Raw genomic sequence first — 19407 nt, 5'->3', positions numbered from 1 at the left:
CTCTCTTAAAGCCTATGTACAGAACCACATATTTGCTCTATGTGAAACTAGACCTACTGTTAGTATTAATATAATAAAGATTTGATTTATATTTAAAATGTTCTAGAGGGCTGGACATCAGCTTAGTTCTTTCATCTTAGAACATATACAAGTCTCTTTTAACCTACATTTTCACGAAGTCCCATTTCCCTTTCCAAATTATTGTTTCACAAAAACCTTCTATGACTGAAGCCTAATTTCAGATATTTCTCTTTCTTTTCCATCTACTTCTTACTTATCCCTCTGCAACAAAACGTTAATTCTAATTATTGCTTAGAAACTGTTTTCTAAAAACAATGACTTTCCTCTAGTCAAGTTCAGTGGTCTCATCTGAGACTCATAAGGAAATTGTCTCTCCTATAGGGAGAATTGCTAACCACTCCATGCACTGTTTTAATCATTTTACCTTGGCTTCTATGACTCCCTCTGCTAACTCAAAGCTCAGCGAAGTCTTAGTCTGGATTGCTGATGTCTCCTTCTTCCCCATCTATTATGGCCACCTTAATGTTTAAGTCTGGACTGCACTGCTCTTTCTCTCAAATGCATTTGTTACTGTTGTTGTTCACTTGGTTTTAAATAACTTCCTTCCTGTAACTGACTCCAAAATACACTGCTCCAGTCCCATATGTTCAGTTTTCTAAAAGTCATCTCTCTACCCTAGTATGTGCTGCCACTATTTGAAACTAAACATTTGAAAAAGGAGATCATTTTCCCAAGAAACTTTAATTATTCCATTTTTCTAAGGCTCCCACACACAATTTAAAGTAACTTAATCTCTTTAAGTTGTATATAATTTATTACCACCTTCTGACAAGACTTGTTAACTGAATTCCTATAATACTTACCATTCATGTTCACAGTTTCCTTTTTGATATAAATTCTGATCATCTTAAAAGCCTCAGGCCAGACATCATCTTGTTGCTGGCTTTTCCCGCATTTCCAGCCACCCTTGGAATAACAGAACCTTGAGATTCAAGAAATTTAATTTCTATCCAATTAAGTAATAATTTCTAAAATATTTCTAAAAGATGATCACCAGCCTCTGCTTGAATACAAGCATGTAGCATTATGCCGGATAAATCTTAAGAATTTAATAAATGGTTGGAGTTATTATTGTTCTTGCTCTTAAGAGTATAGACTCTGGAACCAGATCACCTGGATTTCAATCCCAACTCCACCATTTACTCAATGTGTAATCTTGAGCAAGGTACTGAACTTCCCTGTTGTAAGAGATTTAATAATAGTGCCTACTTCATAGGATTTTTAAATAAAGGTAAAGGACTAGAACACTATCCAGCGCATAGTAAACACTATGTATTTGTTAAGTGAAATTACTGGCTCACTACTTCAGCAAAAGAATAGTCTTCAATGTGGCTGGATCCCACTGTGAGAAAGCTCTTTCTTTCTTAATTCTTCAAATTCTGCCTTCCTTCCTAGGTATATACCCGAGATAACCGAAAACATATGCCCACATAATAAAAATGTTCATAGTAGCATTATTCATAATAGCCAAAAAGCAGAAACAACCCAGATGCCTATAAGCTGATGAACAGATAAATAAAATGTGGTATATCCATAAATGAAATGTGTGCCCATGAAAAGAAATGACATTCTGATACATGCTACAACATGGATCAACCTTGAAAACATGCTAAGTTAAAGAAGCCACACACAAAAGGCCACATATTATATAATTCCATTTATATGAAATGTCCAGAATATGCAAATCCATAGAGATAGAAAGTAGACTAGTGTTGCCAGGAGCTGTAAAGAAAGGGAAATAGATAGTGACTGCTAAGCAGTAGAGAGTTTCTTTCAGGGTGATAAAAATGTTTTGAAATTAGAAAATGGTGGTGGTCTCACAACTCTGGAAATACTAAAATCTACTAAATTATACACTTTAAAAGGGTAAATTTTATGATACATAAATCATGTCTTAACTTTTAAAAGAACAAACTTTGTCTCTCTACAATTTCCAGGTTATCTCTACCCTCTAGAACAGAAAAGAACAAGCCTTCTGCTTCTCTTACACATAGCCCTTCAAGAATCTGAAGATAGTTACGTGGGCCTTTCGTTTTCTTTTTTCCAGGATTCAATGCTTTGGCGTATTCCTCAGTATAAAGTTATTTCCAGGCTTCCTCACCTTTTTAGTGGTGCTTCTATGCTTAATAGTAGTAATAATAATCAGAATGACCAAAATTTTCCGCCTCCCTTCCCAGGTATATACCCGAAGTAGCTGAAAACATATTTTCTAAGTACTTAACTATGTATTATATATTTGCTAAGCATCTGATAGCTATTGTTTCTTGTATTATTCGCTACAGTGCTATATTATAATATCCATTTTATATATGAGGAACTCGAAGCTTAGAAAGATTAAGATTTCACAGCCAGGCTGGGCACGGTGGCTCACCTGTAATCCCAGCACTTTGGGAGGCCGAGGCGGGCGGATCACGAGGTCAGGAGATCGAGACCATCCTGACTAACACAGTGAAACCCCGCCTCTTCTAAAAATATAAAAAATTACCTAGGCGTGGTGGCAGGCGCCTGTAGTCCCAGTTACTCGGGAGGCTGAGGCAGGAGAATGGTGTGAACCTGGAAGTCGGAGGTTGCAGTGAGCCGAGATCGCGCCACTGCACTCCAGCCTGGGCAACAGAGCAAGACTCTGTCTCAAAAAGAAAAAAAAAAGAAAAGAAAAGAAAAAAAAACAAAAAAAAGATCACAGCTAGTAGATGGGAGAGGCAGGATTCAAACCCAAGCAGACTCTAGAGTGCATATGCTTCAACACTAGGCTATCCTGCCTCCCCGTCACTGGATGACTCCAGTTCATCAAAACCTCTAAAAGTGAGGCTCCAAATGGAAAAAGGCTTAACACATGTTCTCACCAGTGCAGCACAGAGCTGAACAATGACCTCCTGATCTGGACACTATGCTTTTACTATTTCATGGTAAGCTCTTAAACTGGGGAGGCATCGTGAGAGCGCAGTTCAAGAAAGAGTAATGCTCCCACTCATACCCAATGGATATGTGTACTTTTTTAGAAGCCACAAAACACTACTATGTGCTATGGAATACACACTCAGCTAAAACATTCAGAGCCTTATTTCACATGAACTACTATTGTGCCCTATTTTTCTCAAAACACTTGTAGCACACGTTTTTTGAACCCAATAATTGGAACTGTCATTCATTTCTTTTAAATTTGTCACAGAGTCTTTACTCCAAGTTTCCTTGATTGAGACAACTTTTACATTATACTCATATAATCACAGAATTTCAGAACTGATCTCAGAAACCAAATGGTCTGAACCCCTATAGCACTGAAAAGCACACCAAAGTTAACTGATCTACCCAAAGCTGGTTATCTGTGAATCCAGCAATTTCCCCAGTTTTACACATATATCTCTACCTTCACCTAGACCTTGCAATGAAATAGCACTTAACTGAAAGTGCATGACTAAGTCTTGCCCCAAGACTAGTACCTATTCAATCAACTCTAACATCCTAAATGGACCAGTATCCTATCCATACCTCTCCCTCTCCCTAAGGACAGTCTGGAAATTCCTTGCTGAACCTGAGCATATGACTAAAATAATAATCTTTCTTAAGCATAATTTTGATGTCATTCTTCTACTCAGAAACTAGCAACAGTATTAATACCAAACCTTTCAAATCCAAGTTCTTTACAATCTCTGATCTGCTTGTCTGTCTCATTCCAATCATCTAACCATCTTACTCTTTAGTAATCCATAACTCGAACACTCCATATTATTTCCACAATCTTGTCTACTGTCCCCTATATTAGAATCTTTTTAATTTCCAGTGAGAAACATCATGCTTCCTTTCTGGTATATCTGGTATATTTCCAACTTATGTTCTTTCCTTCCATCATTCTTTCAAAAATCTGCTGTAAGATTCAAAAATCTTACTGTCCTACAGTAAGCCTTCTCCAAATCATCCCACTTATCTCTGATCCTTTCAACTGTAGATGCAATGCCATGTCATGCACTACACTGCCTCCACTGGTACGGTTCTTCTTTATTTAAGCCACTGTTATGTCTTTGCTGTACCTTTCTCAAACTCCCATCTAGTCAGTTTTTGTGGGGAAGAGCTTGTCTTGAACCCTTGGTGTAGGTTCCCTGAATACCTGAGTACCTAAACCCCACTAAGTAGCTGGTTCCAAAGCAGGCTAAATTTCATGTGATGGATAAAGTCAGTCTCTCAATCCGAATATTCTACAAAATCCATCTCTACTCTGTGATCTGTCTGGCAGAATAACAGGCCAAATCAACCTAATAGTCATCCTGAGGTATAGAATTATCCTTCACACCCCAGGAAACTAAGCAGCATTATGGACATAGGAAGAAAGGGGAGTAATAGGTGAGATAGTCAGAAATAACAGACCCTTGTTTCCTAAGGCAGGAGATCTTTCAACCTGCAAATCCCTACTCAACTGTGGTATAAGGAGAACATATACTCTGTTAGTCTCGGTGGAAAGTAAGGTTCTCTGCTTAAAAACAAGGGCTTAAATAGCTGTCTGCTTGAGATGCCTAAAGTTTAATTTGGTTAGAGGGTGAAAACATGGCTAAACACCCAACATTCCTTACAAATCTATAATTCTATTAAGCTACCCAGTACACATTTTGGAAAATAGTCTACCACTTGAACTAAAGGTGTATATTCTAAAAAATAACCACAAAAATCTAACAGATGCCTTTCATCCCCAAAATTATATGAATGTTTCCCTCCTGTAGGGAATTTATTATTTTCATAATTGTCTCTTCAATGTCTCTCAGTGACTTCTACTTACTCTCTCTTCTCTAACATTGGAACTCTGAAAGAATATCCTTCGCAGATGAGGTTGTGAATACAGAGAAAGGTTTGGGGGGGAAATTTTTCCATTTTAAACTCCATAAACTAATCTGAATACTTATCAGGTCCATAAAGATATATTTATGACTTTTTCTTTAAAAGTCTCAGCTGGGCACAGTGGCTCACACCGGTAATCCCAGCACTTTGGGAGGCCAAGGCAAACAGATTGCTAGAGTGGAAGTTCAAGACCAGCCTAGGCAACACAGGCAACATGGTGAAACCCTCCATCTCAAAAAAAAAAGGTGTCATTTCTGACATTAAGAGGTCCACATTTTCATTGTTACTGTTCAAACACACACATGGGGTTAGGTGTAGAAAAGTAAAGGAAGGAAGAAAACAGAGAAAAACAAGGGATTCCTCCTAATGGAACTAGAAAACATTCCATTTGAAGGATACCCCTACAGTTCCTTCTCACTTAAGCAGATGAAAACCAGACCCCAACTCTCACATCTCAGCAGCAGCCTGGATTAGTTTACATGTAGCCACTTTACAGATTTCAAGGAAGCTGGGATCTGAATAGCAATTCCAATCTATCTGGCAATGGCTGCAGTTCAGGATCAGTCTCCCTAGTAATACATTTGTTCTTTCACGTTTCCTAAGTGAATAGCCACTCGTCTAGAGAAAAGCTTAAAACAGTGTAGCAGCTTGTGTTAGCTCCAAGATGACTGAAGTCTGAGCAGGAAATAAGCCCCTTTTCCAAATAAAAGCCAGTGTTCTCTCCCCCTTGTTTTTCCACCGAATGTTCTGTATCAGCAGGGTGAGGCCAAATTGTATCCAGGGCTTTGCTGCAGTTCTGTCTTTAGCCTTTTTTTTTTTTTTTTTAACGAGGATTTTGCCATTTTAAAAAAAAAAAAAGCAAAATCCTACCACATACAAGAAGAAAAAGAGAGGCATGCTTTACAAAACAGCTATTTCAAAATCATGATTTTTAAAAAACTATACAGAATGTGGAACGAAGGGGAAAAAAATGTCTCATGTGGGTTGCATCGGCACTGCAGCTGCTCCTCATTAAAGCTCCTCTTTACTCCCTCTGGGCTAGTTTCCAGCAGAAAATTCTTTAAACAGAACTCTGCTTTCAACCCACTTTCTTCTTGTGCTGGGCCTCTTGGCCCCCCAATCCGCAGTGGCAGCCTGCCCTAGCTGAGCTCTAGAGAGGGGAGCTGTCGTTAAGGTAAATGAGGTAAGGGCAGGGGAAAAAACTAACAAAACCCAGAAACCAAATTAAGCATCGGTCAGTAACAAAGGTCTGCAGTTTGAAAGGCTCCAAATCAGTCTGTTCTTTCCTGTGACCATAATGCCAGCTTAGTTTCCTGCCCCCCTTCTTTGTCCCCCCTGTTAAAGTAGATAAAAATAATTGCTAACAGCCAAGGCTAGCTGTAACCAGTGAAAGTTCCTATGTAACATTCAATTCCCAAGGTTCTGACTACAAACTTATAGGTACCCCAGAGCCTATAGAATCAAGTCTAAACTTCTAGGCTGGCATTCAGGAGGCCAAACCCACCTACTGGTCTAGCCTCACTGGTCTCTCTCCTTTCAGTACCTCCTGGCTGAGGTCTGATGGGTTTGTCAACTTTTTAATTCTGTCACTCTGTGTAAAGGTAACTAACTAGGTTATGCTAATTACCGACTTTGTTTTAAAAACATGCCTGAGGACTTCTAGTTAACTTCCTGGTAAAGAGGGGAAGAAAAGGGAAGAAGCTCTGTCATACCGACTATTTCTTGCCATTCCCACTCTACTCCCAACCCCACCTTCCCTCAAAAAAAGAAAGAAAAAAAAAAAAGGAAATACTATAGCTTACTCAGCAAAAGGAAAACAAAATAACTTTTAAAAAAGTATTTGTGTATAGATTAGTGTCCAGAACTGGGATGCTTATGGTAAAACACACTTTCTAGTGTAGTTTCTTTTTCTAGGGCCTTACTAGTTCTATGTGAAGGAAACAAAGTATACAATATCTCACTTTCACACACGCGCGCACACACACACACACTTTTATCACAACTAATACACAAAGACTACCAAATACTGCAGGGCAGCTCATTTTTCTACTATGTAAATTCAGCTTCCTGGACAGACCATTTCTGCTTTTCTTGTAGAAGTATTTCAGAAAATGTTAATCTTGGTTCCCACATTAGGTTGCATGCTTCCAAATTAAAAGTTTCCCACAGGAAAAGAACTTCACGGGGAATTGTGAGGCTGGGAATTATCTCTGAAACTCCACCTCACTTAGTTTACATGTGTTCAGGTTTTCACCCCTCATCTGAATAAAGCATTAAATGCACACTGATTTTAATAAACCTAAACCAAAAAGAAGCTGAAGTCGTACGGACTTTAAAGCTGTTGATTCACAGCATCATTCATCTTCACTGGAGACTATGAAATCAGTAACCACTGCAATGAGAAACCATGCTTTATTTATACAAGAACTTTGCAAACATCCTTATCTTCCAGTTTACAGTCTAGGCTCATTTATCAGAACTCAAAGGCTGAGCTGAGCACCTACTCTCTTCAATCATCACTTGAAAGATCGGGAAGGGGCACACAGTGTTAAAAGATTTGTGTTGTTGCTATAACAGAAGGTGGTCTTTCCTCTGTGTTCCAGAACACAATCAGGATCTTACCATATTTCACTGCACTGGACCCTGAGAAAATATCTACTTGTAATTAAAACATGGTAAACACATTCTAGACATATGAGTTTATAAAAAACACCCTTCAATGTAATGGAAAAAACTGAATGAGTTAGCTCAGTTGTTCCCAAGCTATGGGCTGTGGAGTTATTGCAAGGGATCCGCAGTCCTTATAAACCACTTTCTAAACTACTAAACAGTGTCTTGTCCATATTTAAATATATGTATATGCTGTTATGACTAGTAAAATATAAATATATATTAAATGATTCCTGAATTCTTAGATTTTGACAGTATACATTGTATTCAAACACCACACTGAGAAACTGTTTCATCTCAAGTTCTCTCCTTTATGCACTATACTCTTGCTAAACACTTTTCAGCTCCTAGAAAATGCTACAGTACACCTAAAATTTCATTAAGTCTCAACTTAAATGTTATTTCCTATGAAAAACAGCCTTGACACCCCCTCTGTTCTTATAACCCTGAGACTGTGTCACTCATTAGCCTTTATTATGATTATTTGTTTTTTTTTTTTTATTATTATACTTTAAGTTCTAGGGTACATGTGCATAACGTGCAGGTTTGTTACATATGTATACTTGTGCCATGTTGGTGTGCTGCACCCATCAACTCGTCAGCACCCATCAGGTCATCATTTATATCATGTATAACTCCCCAATGCAATTCCTCCCCTCTCCCCCCTCCCCATGATAGGCCCCAATGTGTGATGTTCCCCTTCCCGAGTCCAAGTTTCCTCATTGTTCAGTTCCCACCTATGAGTGAGAACATGCGGTGTTTGGTTTTCTGTTCTTGTGATAGTTTGCTAAGAATGATGGTTTCCAGCTGCATCCATGTCCCTACAAAGGACGCAAACTCATCCTTTTTTATGGCTGCATAGTATTCCATGGTGTATATGTGCCAACAGACTAAAATTATTAATTCTCATACTCCCAGTGTAACACAATGATTGGGATATAGAAGGCATTCAACCATTCAGTGCAGAAGCAAAAGGTCAAAATGAAGGGTTCTGTGGAATCTTTACTAACCCTTAAAAAGACCCTATAAATACACTTGAAGTTTGGGAACAACTAGGTTGAGCTATTTACCTAAAGGATTTTCAAAACTAATTTAAGATTCCTGATATATAGACTACTTCTTAACCCGCGCTCACCCCTAAATCAGTCAAATTATGCCAACTCCATGCAAAGTAGATTATTTTTTAACCACTTTCACTCCCACCCCCCAAATATGAAGTTAACCAACACACACTGAGAGGCATGTGTGCATATGCAGGCATACACACACACACACACACACATACACACACAAACAGTCCTCATTCCCTTTTGCACTTTTATTAGTCTTTCATCAGTTGTTGATAAAAGACTGACTACATAAACCACCAGGGACCTGGATCCCTGACTAAAAAAAAAAAAAATCCTACAAAGTGGCCTCAATAGCATGAACTGCTAGATTCTGTAGTGACTGCCAGTGAAAATTAAAGAAGATCTCTAGAAAGAAAAATAAGTGTTGGAGCCTTCTTTCCATTCCCCAATGTTGGTGGATGACCACCTTCAAAGTTCTGAAGTCCAAAAGTATCTAAAAGCAGAATAATTTAAAAGCTTACTGTTTGGTCTGAAAAGATTTTCCTAGTTCAAAACAACTGTACCTATTTGGATACCAAAAATGAGAAGATATAGTACAGAATCTTTAGATTGCCTAATGGGATCTGGAGAAACAGCTCTTAGTCCCAGTCTACATTCTAATGAGTTATGTAATAAAGGCTAATTCACTTAGCTGTATTACGCCTCAGGCTCCTCACTTATAAAACAAAATGAGTGACAAAGGTACTTTCCAAAGTCCCTTTGACCTCCTAAGTGTGATGACTCTATAATCTTGGCCTTTGAAGTCCCTTGGCAATACCACCCAAGGATGTAATGATGCTTGCTGATGTTAATGTTTGGGTGTTTGTGGTTGTATATGTCTTGACCACTGTTCCATGTTCCACTCCAAGCAGGGGATCCTAGGGCAAGAACAGTACTGTGTCTCTTTTTTAATATCCCTCACAGTGCCCATCACCCTCTAGTTGCAGATAGTTCAATACACACTTATGTAAATGAATTGTTCCACAACTCACACTTTCAGCTAGCCCCTCACAGAAGCATAAGAAAGCAAAGAACAACCAAACAGAAGGAACAATATATTTAAACAAGATAAGGGGAATGAAAAAAGAATCTTGCATTTAAAGGGGATAGAAAAGCCTAACCATCTTCTCCCAAACAACTGGCCAACATGAGAGCCTGTTTTCTTGAGCATAGAGTGGTGGTAGATATCTCAGTCTCTATGGAATCTGACCTGCTGACGAGTTATACAAGGCTAAAACTGACTGAGTGTGTATGTAAGACAACAGTCTGGGAAGAGAAGCACTAAATTTAAGCTCACAGGGAATCAACCACTTAAGTAAACTCAGACAGAACTTTATCCAGATCTCATTTTTATGCATCCTCTCTACAAAGCATAAACGCTTATCTTACTCACTTCCCATCTCATGATGCTATCATTAATTCTTGTAAAATTTAGAAAAGAATAGGTGATGCCTCCTAATGAGAGAGTTTGCTTCTGTCACGAACTGTGACAGTCAGTGTCAGCCTTTGCCTGGAAGAAAATGAGTCACTTTTTCATTAGTAATCAAGTTATGTCTATTTTTTAACAGTGACCCAGAAATTCAAGGCCATGAGTTTCAGCAATACAAGATGGAGAATCAGACACCACAAACATTGTATACAAATAGAATTAAGACAGAAAAATTAAAGTCAAGGAGGTACAGAGTTACTTTTCAGGATGACTGAGGTTTCAGAAAGGGCAAGTTGCCCCGAAAAATAATCCTCAAGATGTGTCTGGCTTACACAACAAGAACCAGTATTTCAAAATCTTAAAGTGACAGGCAGTTAAACGACTAAGGCACTACCATCATCTAGGCAAGAGAATCTTAACCACCATCAAATGTTTTCCACACAGAATAGGCAGCCCTAGTTTATTCTGGATAATTGAGGGTTTGGATATGTACTATATAATCAGAGGAAACAAGCAGTAAAGGACCTGAGCTAATTTGGGGTAACCAAACACTTGGCTAACAGATGCTTCCTTACTCTGGATCCCTCATATGAATCAGATCTGGCCAGCGATATGCTGGACAGAAGATATTTGAGGTTAAGATACCTGAATTCTCAACTAAGGGAATGAACTATGCAGTACATGAAAACCAACCCTCTTCTTAATGCCTCTGTTTTTCTGTTACTTCCCCTATCCCAACCCATTCTTGCTCTTGCCTTAGAGATTCTCAGATTCTGATTTTCCTTGCAAAACATGGTCACAAGCCTACCTGGCTCTCGGTCTGGCAGAAGTGCAAGAATCAAGAGTCAAGGCCAAAAAGGTCTGAGGGAAGGAAGGTAATTGCTCCCAGCTTCCCTCTCTTCCTGTCCCCAGGTCCTCTCCTTTACCCTCACTCTAGGCATTCTACCTCCAAACATTCAAGTTAACATGTGCTAAAGGAATGATTTTCTAAATCACTTACCTGTCACTGTGAAACTAGATTAATCCACATACTGGTTTAGTATAACCTCACACAAACTGGTGTATACACAAAAGAGAGCAATCAAGATGTAGAAAATGTTTGAAACTGTGTCATTAAGAAAAAGTGATGAAGAAATTGGTTATTATTCCAGGAAATAACAGTCCCTTCTAGTCCCCTCAGCTCCCTTCCTCTCACCCTTCTCCTACCTATCCATCTTCTAAGGTACCACTAATATTCAAAGATTTAGGATTTAAGCAGTGCACCAAAAGTCCTCTGATTTTACTCTTTCGTCCCACAGTAGTTGTTCCTTTGTCTGATTCTCCATAGTTACTATCTGTGCCCCTACACTGGGATATTACAGACTGTTTTATTTTACACATCTTTGTATGGTTCATCTCCCCAGCAAGACTTCAGAAGACTGCCATCATGTCTTACGCAGGACAAACTGCATTCATTGTCAGACACTCTCTGGGTACGTATACTTGTGAATAAAGAAGTCAGGTAACACAGGCCTCTTGGGCTTTTCTGTCTATTCACAATACCCATACAGTGATCAGTTATAGTAGCCTGCTCAATAAATACTAGTGTGATAAAAATGAAACTTTTGTTTGAAAAGTGAGGATTCTATAGTGCTTAGAGTCAATCTAACCTTCAGTGTTCAGCATACAGGATTATAGACAGTGACTGCAGGAAAATGACCTGAATCTATACAGATTTAATACCCTAAATGCTACTTTTCTACAAAAATCCTAATCATATTATTTTCTTATTAACACCTACCTTTCTCCTCATATTTATGTGAAGGCAAAAAACTAGATAGAATGCTCTAGTTGAATGTGTTCGCTGAATAATATCACCCATCACTTAATGCCTTTCTTAGTCTTTATTTTCACTTTTCTTTCATAAAACCCTTTTCATAAAGATCAAGTAGAAGACTGTTTAGGAGAAGAGCATTTCTTTTTTTTTTTTTTTTTTTTTTGAGATGGAGTCTCACTCTGTCGCCCAGGCTGGAGTGCAGTGGCGCAATCTCGGCTCACTGCAAGCTCCACCTCCTGGGTTCACGCCATTCTCCTGCCTCAGCCTCCTGAGTAGCTGGGACTACAGGCACCCACCACCAAGCCCGGCTAATTTTTTCGTATTTTTAGTAGAGACGGGGTTTCACCGTGTTAGCCAGGATGGTCTCGATCTCCTGACCTCGTGATCTGCCTGCCTGGGCCTCCCAAAGTGCTGGGATTACAGGCGTGAGCCACCGCGCTCGGCTAGGAGAAGAGCATTTCAAGCAGAAATTAACTGCATCACTTTTTCATAGGGGAAGGCTGATGGAGTCTAAGAATTGGCAATATATTTTTGGACACAGAGCACTAAGTGCTAGTGAAGGTCACTGACAGTGAATAAACAGGATCTAGAAAACGAGCAGAAATCCAAGAGAAAATTTAACTTACCTTACATTGGGGTGTAAGGTAAAACTCAACCAGGAGAAATATGAAAACAAAATGCATAACACAGTCGCATGTGCACACGTGTGTGCATACACACACATGCCAGGAGGGCAGAGAGACACTAAACTTCATTCCTAACTACTGAATGTTGAGAGGAGGCCTAATGAAAACCTCTATCGGCCGGGCACGGTGGCTCAAGCCTGTAATCCCAGCACTTTGGGAGGCCAAGACGGGCGGATCACGATGTGTATGGAGATCGAGGACCATTCCTGGCTAACACGGTGAAACCCCTTCTCTACTAAAAAAACTACAAAAAACTAGCTGGGCGACGTGGCGGCGCCTGTAGTCCCAGCTACCCGGGAGGCTGAGGAGGAGAATGGCGTGAACCCGGGGAGGCAGAGCTTGCAATGAGCTGAGATCCGGGCCACAGCACTCCAAGCCAGGGTGACAGAGCGGAGACTCCGCTCAAAAAAAAAAAAAAAAGAAAAAGAAAAAAAGAAACCCTCTATCCCCACACCCTAATTATCTAGCTTAACAAATTTCAAAGTGCTTGGAAATTTTTGGATTGTTCACTTTCTTTTGCATATTCATGCATATGCCCCTATTTCTTTGCTATCCTTGATACAGGGCAGATATAGACAAATTAAAAGAATTTAATTTAAGCTTCCAGATCCTAAAAGAGGAAATACTTCTCATTTTGCTTAGTCACAACAAAAAGGGAGAAAAAAGAATTCCTGTGAAATTAATGGTGCTAATGAGACATGCCTGAACAATCAAGAAATTCACATAAGATTATGATTTAACCTGGATGACGTGTTGAAGAAAGCTAGCTAAACTTCACATCTATTAATGCCAGGCTGCAGGCCAACAATTTGTTGATTTAATTTCTTGGCAATAACTCAAGACAGCTAAAAGCGATACAGGCAGGAGCTAAGAACCAGATTCCTCCTTACCTCTTCACGAACATTGAAATATATAAAGTACCAACTGAAAGAATAAATTAGTTGAAAAGAGTATGGAAATTCATGTTGCTATGTGTTAAGACTACTAACTGTGAGGCACGTGGTTCAGGCCTGGTAATTCTAGCCCTTTGGGAGGCAGAAGTGGGAGGGATCACTGGAGCCTAGGAATTCAAGACCAGCCTGAGCAACATGGAGATTTGTGTCTCTACAAAAAGGTTTTAAAAATGCGGAGACTGAGGCAGAGGACGCTGAGCTAGGAGGTGGGAGCTGCGAGTCATCCATGATTTGCCCCACTTGAACTCCAGCCTGGGTCACAGAGGGAGATGCTAGTAAACCAAGATTTCCTTTAGCAAAAGACCCCTTAGGGACACATCATATTTGATAAAGGATTTTAATAGGGACATAAGTACTAAGTAGGAATCAACTTAGGAATGGTACTGTTAAGGGATCCAGATCTCAAGTCCTAATACAACGAAAAGCCTACACAGGACATACTCATATGCATCTGATAACTCACTATGCAAATGTAAAGGTGCCATATTTTAACAACTTGTGGCACTTCTGTGCTTGGGCAAGCAACTTTATCAGAAATCACTGAATTGGCCTGTGCTCAATTTAACAAGCTGCATAAAATCTGTGCTGGATTTGCTCCTGTTCTCATTAGAAAAAGAAAGGAGAAGTTTCAAAGTTATTCTCTTACTGAAGCACACTTTCATGGACAATATCCTCTACCCGTAACTTCATTGCCCTCTTCTCATATTTCATCGCATAGTTAGGTTACATTGAGCTTTCATGCCGAATATTCACCAAACCTGCCCCATGTACATCTCATGTAACCTACAGCAGATTCAGTGTTCTAGTATGACCATGATACTGAAGCGTACTAATGCTACTGTCTTTAATTTAGAAATCACATAAGCAGTGTTTTAATCATTTATTCCTGATCTGAAAATCCTCCTTTCGTATACTTTCAAATGGTTCCACACGCTTCCTTTTCAGAAGGTCCATTTGAAACTCCCAACTTAAAACAGGTAATTCTGTCCCCATTTATTGATAGGGAAACTGAGACTCAGGGTGACAGCACATTTTTCCATGGTATATCTCAGGTCCGCTAAAGAGGCGATGGATCGTTGACGCAAAGTCTCTCTTAACTTCTCGCGTTAGCCTTCCATAGTCTCTCTCTCACATAAGGATAAAGTAAATACATGTAAACTGCTTAATTGAAACAGACCCTAAATGCAATAAGTGCTCGTAAAGATGTTAGCTAGGCATCATAAGACTTTAACTGGCCAAAAGATCCCGAATTAGTTAATAGGAACCAGGACTCAAACTTAGAGTCTATCTGGCATGAAAAAGCGTATGTCCTCAGGCTGTGCTGTGGCTCATGCCTGTAATCCCAGACTTTGGTGAGGCTGAGATGGGTGTGGATCTGAGAGTCAGGAGATTGAGACCATCCCTGGCTAACAGCGGTGAGAAACCCCGTCATCTTACTAAAAATACTAAAAAATTAGCTGGGCGTGGAGCAGGGCGCCTGTGAGTCCCGGCTACTCAGGAGGCTGAAGCAGGAGAATGGTGTGAAACCCTGGGGATCGCAGGCCTGCAGTGAGCTAGATTAGCGTCACTGCACTCTAGCCTGGTGACAGATCAAACCTCCTATCTCAAAAAAAAAAAAAAAAAAAAAAATGAAAAAAAGCCCATGTCCTCTTCATGTCACCAGTCAAGGATCTTCTATGACCCTTACTCCACTCACCAGTGCCAGGCTGAACCATACTAGTTCATGAGGCAAAAGAAAAAATCAGTAGTACTGATCTCCTTATTTAAAATTTTGATAATTTTCAACTTATTTTGCATTAATTTTGATTTTTTGAACAACTACATACAAATATTAATTGATTTCGATTACTGAGTTGTTTTGGCACTCTCTTAAATTTCACAAGTGAGGCCAGTGCCTTACTTGCCTCACCATGGTCCCAGTCCTGCCATTCACTGGTGGCCCCGTACAGAAGGCCACATTATAGTCAGCTTATTTCATACTTGGCTTTACTTTGAATCTCTCTAAGAAGTCCAGGTTAATGAACTGGTAATTATTTTACGACTTCCCAAAGAAGTGTGAAATAATATGATAACAATATTGATTAATTGCAACTACTACCACATACTTGAGTTATCTGTTATATGTGGTATACATAAATAGCATGCAATAAATAACTCTTGAATTAAGAAATCCTGAACGCATTACATTTTAAGAAAAGATTACTCTATGAAAGGTATTTAATGAGCCAAAAAACAGCATTCTTTGTTTTATGTTAAAAAGATAAACAAACTATGGAAGAGTGGCCAAGCCTCTGCTATCATTTTCCAGAAAAACTATATACACAATATGCAGCTAAATAGGCACCCTACTTGAAGGAACTAGGCTGGCAGAACCAGTTTCAGCTGAGAAGAAAGAGGAGGTGATTTAACAGCTGATAGTTTTCCCTGTCTATTTCTTTGATCTGACAATGCCCCTGTGCTTCCGTGAATGCACTCACAAGAAGGTGAAGGAAAGGGGAAAATGCTGAGTCAGCCATGACTTCTGAAAATGCCTTTCTGGGGAAGAAGCACCACAACACAAACATTGCCAATGCATCCTCCATAAAAAGCTAGGTTCTAAGGGATTATGAGTGTCTCTACTCTCTACTTACTATACAGACATCTACCAAGAAGACAAAGAAGGCAATGGCTCTAGTTTTTCTTGGATGGATTCAGGAGATCTGGACCACCAACATGACTCCCTAATCCTGGCAAGGAAAATTGTTAGCTGTTAATGTTTAATGTTTATTACAGCTAGCAGACAAGTTTTAGATAAAACATGACACAAAGTTGTATTTTATAACACTTTATATTTATAATAATTTACCTTAAAGTGTAGTTTTTAGATCAGCACTTTGGCAAAAAGTAGACATTCTCAAATGCAAGCACCCATCTATAGGAACGTATACAACGCATGGTGACTTTCTGCTGTTACACAAACACTATGTTAGATATTTACCAAGTGGTATGTAGGAAATTCTGAAAGGCCCCTTTATATTTCCAATTTTCATCATTAAAAATAATTGCAGAGTAACTTATATCAGACTAACCCTCTTGCTCTGGACAAAATATCAAAGGCACTGGAGAACCACTGAAAGCAGGCATAAACTAGAAGGGATATAAGCCTCAGAAAAAGCTAAGTAAACTATATGAAACCCACATTTACAGCTTGTTTTTTTCCATGAAGATACACCTCAGTCCATGCAGCAGAAGAGGAACAGTGTGCAAGCAGAAAATGGAAGTCCTGCTATGCTGAGGAGTCAGAGGTATCTGGAGCTGTCACAGCAGCTAGAACATGAGGAAAAATCCTGGAAAAGGCAGAACCACAGAGTGGGTAGCTTCAAAGGATGCATACAACTCTGCTCAAATCCTTAAATAATTCCTGACTATGCATAAGCAAGATAAGATTCAGAAACCCAAGAGGAAGTAAGAGCTGGACAGCTGAAAAGACTAAGTAGAAGGCTCCTGGGGCTGGGGGTTCCGTTCTGCCTTAGAGGGCCTTAACGAACACCTCAGGGCTTGGTAGGCCCCTCACACTTTCCACTGAACCCCCAGAAGGGTCACATCTTGGGAATAAGAGCCCTATCCCACGACTAAGATTTATATCACTGTACTAAGGGCAGAACAGAAGTAGGCCCACCCTAACATGTCCTAAAATCTAGCATCCATAGGATCAAGATGATCTGCCAATCTTGACAAAATTCAACATTCTTTAGTGGAAGACAAACTTTAAAATCTGTCACCCACAATGTCCACTAAAATAATGTAAAAGTACCATACTTGTGTAAAGTAAAGGGAAACTGTACCCATTGTCCAAAGAAAGAGCAGTTGATAGAAACAGAAACACATCCACAGACAACCCAGATTTTAAGAACTAGCAGACAAAGATTTTAAATAACTACAATAAATATGTCCTCAAAATGTACATTTTGTCAATTACACAAATCATAAACTAACCTACCCCCAGAATTCTAGTGAACTTGAGTTGTCCATGATCTTTAATCAAATTGGGATTTAGAATGGTTTATATTTGAAAGCCCGAAGCAAACAACTTGAAAGTGATTAATGACATCAAATTTAATTATATATTTACACCTCCCAGAAGGACAAGAGAAAGAATAAAATATCTTATCTCTCCGTAGTGAGAGGGCTTTACTAAGATTTGACAGTAGTTATTTAACAGCAATAATTGAGTTTTATGCAAGATTACACAGGTTCTCCTTATCTGGCATCAAAATCTAATCACAGACTGATAGGGTACTTAGGCTCCTAAAAGTGAGAAAAAACAGTTGAGCTGAGTACAAAACTAATCTTCAAAAGTACTTATCTTCATCTGTCAATGTGATCTTATCAAGGATTTTTATAATTTCTATAAACAATCATTATATTTTAGCTGAATCAGTAGCATTATGCTGTCTAAACAGATAGTCGGATTCCTTCTATTTTAAAACATTTTCTACCAGTTCCCATCCCACCACTCACCACTCACCCCCACCCTGGCCCTGTAAAAGGAATTTGGCTTCAACTTTCTTTTCTTAATCCACTAAGCAATCTCATGAATAAAAAGATAATCGCATGCCCTGCATGCCTGATAGAATTTTTTATAAACCTTCTAAGTGTTTTAATATTTATTTACTATTTTGTGAAAATAATATTTACTGAACAAGCTAGATCATCTTCTTTCTCCATAGAAAAAAATGTAAGGTTGGTGAAAATATACTGAAAGCTCTAAGTATACATTATTTTTGCATAAAATTTTGCTTAAACTGTGGAGGTTGGCAAAAAAGCACTGTAGAATGATTGACATGGCTGCCTTGATATTGTTCTTGCTTTTTCTATGTCCACTTATGTTGACCCTGCCACTCCTAAAGATGCTAATATTACTTTTGCTGAGGTAGGGAATCACTCTCTTTATACAAGCTTTGTTGTTCATCTTGGTCTCCCAAAAGGATGGCCTCAGCAAATTTTTTCTTACTCTCTCTCAAGGAGCTTGTTTCCCTCAAAACAGGAAAGACATCTGAGGGACACACCCAGAACTGTATCCATAAGCATTCCATCCTATCAACAATTAACAAGTACCCAGGGACAGAATTTAGGCAGCTCCATTTTCATCAACCACAGGTGCCTGCCCTCAGCAGTGTTCTCCAGGAACTGGTGGCAACTTCATCTCTCCAACCTTGGTTGGCAAGTATGAGACTAGTAACCCAACAGTCCAACAAAGAACTACTGGACTTCTTCCCAACAGTGACCCTTAGGTGTCCTCTCCTGGTAAGTGCTCAGAGATTGGTCTCCCCTAGAAACCTTCTCTCCCCATGTCAGACCAAAAATACATAGGCAAACACTTAGAACCTATTCGAAATTCTCCACATATAAGTCACCAAGTTGAAAGAGCTTCAAATAGAACTAATTTACCTCTCTGTGGGGTATTACCATCCTGAATGCTATGTGAAGTAAATTTTTTTTTTTTAATTTTACTTTTAAGTTCTGGGATACATGTGCAGAACGTGCAGGTTTGTTACATAGGTACACATGTGCCATGGTGGTTTGCTGCACCTATCAACCCATCATCTATGTTTTAAGCTCCACATGCATTAGGTATTTGTCCTAATGCTCTCCCTCCCCTTTCCCTCCATCCCCCAATAGGTCCCAGTGTGTCATGTTCCCCTCCCTGTGTCCATGTCTTCTCATTGTTCAACTCCCACTTATGAGTGAGAACATGCAGTGTTTAGTTTTCTGTTCCTATGTTAGTTTGCTGAGAATGATGGCTTCCGGCTTCATCCATGTCCCTGCAAAGGACATGAACTCATTCTTTTCATGG

At 39.3% G+C, this 19407-nt stretch overlaps 1 protein-coding gene across 1 annotated transcript in view; it reads right to left on the bottom strand.

Moving 5' to 3' along the window:
* NOTCH2 (notch receptor 2) overlaps positions 1-19407 on the bottom strand; it is a 161156-nt gene that overhangs the window by 98253 nt on the left and 43496 nt on the right.

Source organism: Rhinopithecus bieti, unplaced genomic scaffold (assembly GCF_001698545.2).
Source record: "Rhinopithecus bieti isolate Rb0 unplaced genomic scaffold, ASM169854v2 scaffold_74731, whole genome shotgun sequence".
NCBI classification, from domain to species: Eukaryota; Metazoa; Chordata; class Mammalia; order Primates; family Cercopithecidae; genus Rhinopithecus; species Rhinopithecus bieti.
Note: the sequence above shows the minus strand (reverse complement) of the source record. Positions and strands in the feature narration are given on the sequence as shown.